Genomic DNA, 3,823 nt, shown 5'->3' on the forward strand with positions numbered 1-3,823 from the left:
GCCAGAAGAAAGGGCGGTGTTTGGTTTTCTCCTAACAAAGTCTGGTCTATGAAAAGAGAAGCTATGACTATTGGGAGATGAAGGTCAACAAGACCTCGCGAGGACTTTAGGCTTTGATGGAAGTAGCAAATCAAAAAACGAGTAATGGCCATCAGCACTGACGAGGTGACTGGCGGCGCATTTCCTACGGACTACAAACACCCAAACGAGCTTAAATGAAACGAACCACAACGATCCGAACCAAAGCGAGACGAACTGAAACAAGACAGACCGAAAAGAATCGAATTGAACCGAGCTAAACTGGAACGAGATGGACTGAAACCAACTGAATCAAATCAAAACCAAGTGAAGCAAAGCAAGCGAAAGACGAAACTCGAAGCAACCGTAACCTCATCGACTAAAGGAGTGTAGGAGGGAATTGGAGATGAACTAATAAGCCACCCGTAATCGAATGCTGTTGTAGCCGCCAACGATATGGGGATTTTTGATGACCTTCTATGACCATACGCAACGATCAACGTTCAGAGCCCTGACGAACCGAGTGAAGTAACCCCCACGAGGTTCTTATTGGACACGGGGGTGCAGGTCAATGTAATCAAGCCATCAGTTCCTCACCTGTGAACTAATGGGGTGATGATGGTACAGGGACTGAATGCAGCAACTGTGACCCCTCGTGTGAAATTCCTAGTTGAAGGCCATGGAAAACAGCTAGATGCGGTGCTAGGGGGCATCAACCTCCTTGGAGTACCTGGAATAAAGGCTCTAAACTTAAAGTATCAAGTATTGGAGGCCTTGCCAGTTAACATCATTGCAACTGAAGATCGGCATAGGCCCACATTAAAATCCACTTCGTCGTGGCGATATACTCCCATCCCCACGAAGGCACACCTCCATGAACCTCTGGCTGCATTACTGAAATGGCTAGTGGACAAAAAATCCATCACCCCAGTCCATGCCAGCATGAGGCTGTCACCAGGATGGGGAATCTCGAAACCCAGGAAACCACATGACGTATGATTAGTAGTAGATTATAGAGAAGTGAATAAACGCTGTGTGACCCTGACACAAGCGACACTGTGTACTTTATTCCAGAGCCTACGTGAGATGGCAGAATATCGGGCCGACCCGTGGGTAGGCACAACTTTGGACCTAAAAGATACGTTTTTCTCTATCCCCATTAACGACTTCAAGGGAATTCTAAATATGTGTATAGGAGGGAGGATTTATAAGTGGAACATATGTCTGCAAGGATACTGCAACGCCCCGGCGTTGGCCACCAGCACCATTTACGATAGTTTAAGAAGATTCCATGAAAGTAACTTGGAAAGCGGAGCAGTAAAGATATGGAGCTATATCGACAATATCGCGATCATGGGGCAAGAAAAAGGTCTTGTAAAAAGAGTCACCGAAGATCTCATAAAATATCTGACTGTTGACGGCTGGGTCGTAAACACAAGAAATCTCATCTATAACCATCTCCTAACATTAGTTTCCTGGGAACTACCTTTGTTGAAGGCATACGACATGGGATAGCCCATGGAAAAATCAATATTACCAACTGGGAAAATGAGATCCCGACAACGAAAGCCGATTTCCAGTCACTCCTAGGGAAACTAAATTGGTTCAGGCACTACATTACACCGGAATACCTGCCGACCCTTTTGCGAATCCAGCGACAGATACGAAAAAAGACACGTCAGAAGACCCCGTGGACCTCAAGCGACATGAAGGCCTTGAGTAAGCTACTAGTTGCTGTAAAAAACACCTCCCTAAGTGCCATCGATATGGCCACGACCTTGATAGTGATGGTTGGCTTCACTGAGGAGCACCTCTTTACCACCGTAAGGAATTCTAAGGGAAGCCTCGTCTATGTCGCACACCGCACTATTCAAGCAGCACAACGTTGCTATGGCTCAGTGGGAAAAGTTCTTCTAGCAGCCCAGTTAGCCGAGTCGTTATCTGTCAGGAGAGGAAAACCGAGGGCAATGGGGGCAACCCTACTGCCTCGGCTAGTGCACGATAGACCTGACCCGTGTTTCCAAGGAGAACCATCCACCCGGAGTGCCCTGGTATTAAACCATCTATACCAGTGGCACAACTGGAAGCACAAGGACTCACCGCCCACATCAACCGTCACCAACACTTCAAAAATCATCCTCTACAGAACAAAGGAGCCCGCGTGGATGGCCTCAGATGGCACCACACAACATGGAGGAAAATATGGATACTACTGTAAACCGTGCCACGATTACAACATTTACCCTGGAGAAACCTCTGCCCAGAGAAACGAACTATTAGGATTTAAAGAACTCATACTACACTGCCTGACATACCATGACAGAACTCTCCCAGTTCCTGTAATGGCGATAGACTCACAATACATTTACAAGAACAGCCTCACCAACTGAGAACTTTGAAGTATGGAAAAAAATTTACGATTTACTAGCTGCATTTACAATACTTCCTTTAATAACGCACACATGGTTGCATAGAGCTGACACTGACCCGGTACACAGTACCATAGATAAATTATTAGAAGAACCAGACCGCACCGAGTACGTGCTGGTTGCCCAAAAGGTCGTTAAAGTGTGTGTAGACCTGTACTTGGCATGGCCTCACGAAAACTGGGGCCATCCAGGTCCCCGAGCCTGTCACCAAAAGTGGCGTCAAGGTTCAGAAAATAACCCGAAATATGGTTCTCAAATGAATTGGAAAAGGGTGACCCAGGCTTGTGAAGCCTGCGCAAAAGAAAAATGTCATCCCACAGGAAACATAAAAGGCACCCTAGACTGGAATACATTCGAACCAGGAAAATCATGGCAAGTAGACCTATTAGGTCACTTGCCCGGAGCTTCAGTCCCAAATAAAGGTTTAATCGTAGTTGACTTAGGTACCCGACAAATTGTTGTCGTACCTCTTAGAAAGACTCACGCGACGGCAATAATAACAGCTCTTACAAGCATATTCGCTGTCTGGAAGATGCCGACCAGCATTCAATCTGACGGGGGACCACCATTTATGTCTGTGGCTATTGAAAAATTTGCACGACTGCATAATATAGACTGGCATCACCATCTACCCTACCACCCACAGTCGAACGGGGTGGTGGAACGAGCAGTCGGGTTGTATAAGGAGGCCCTGCGCCTAAAAGGACAGGGAAGCTACAAAGGATGGACTAAACATAATTACGAAGTCCTAACAAACCTAAATTCTGGAAAGGAACTTAGGGCTGAAAGAGAGCCTAAACTTGTTGAGTCTTGGATACCAAAGTTTAAACCTTCAGAACTCGTTTGGGTCACTCTGCTGGACCCCAAAAACCACCACCTGAAAATTCTGAAAGGAACAATAAAGTCTGCCGAACGATACCCAAATACTTACCTTGTTGAATTGAAGGACAGTGGACGAGCCATACTGGCCCACCATAACTGGCCGGCCAGAGGAGCCATCAAAGACACTGTACAGTAGGCCCTTAATTAGTAATGTAAATAATCCTATTGTAGAATTCATTCTGTCCCGTTTTGTTTTATTTTTCAGAACCACCGAGTTGCTGAAAGAGAGCGCATGATCTGACCGGGTGACCGTCCAAATACCTGAATCACCGAGAGACGTTACATCTCTTGCACCAACGGATCCACAGTGGACAATTGGCTGAACTGACCACTGAGCTTGATCACTCAAATCTGTTATCGTTTTAATTCGTTTTATTATAATTGTTACAGTTGTTAGTTGTATTTTTCAAATTCTTAAACGTAAGTTGTCAAATCCATCGGTTTATGTATATTCCACCGTACCTAGTTATGAAAATTTCTGAAATGAAGATGAA

The sequence above is a fragment of the Crocodylus porosus genome, unplaced genomic scaffold, assembly GCF_001723895.1.
Source record: "Crocodylus porosus isolate Cpor-Errol unplaced genomic scaffold, CroPor_comp1, whole genome shotgun sequence".
NCBI lineage: Eukaryota > Metazoa > Chordata > Crocodylia > Crocodylidae > Crocodylus > Crocodylus porosus.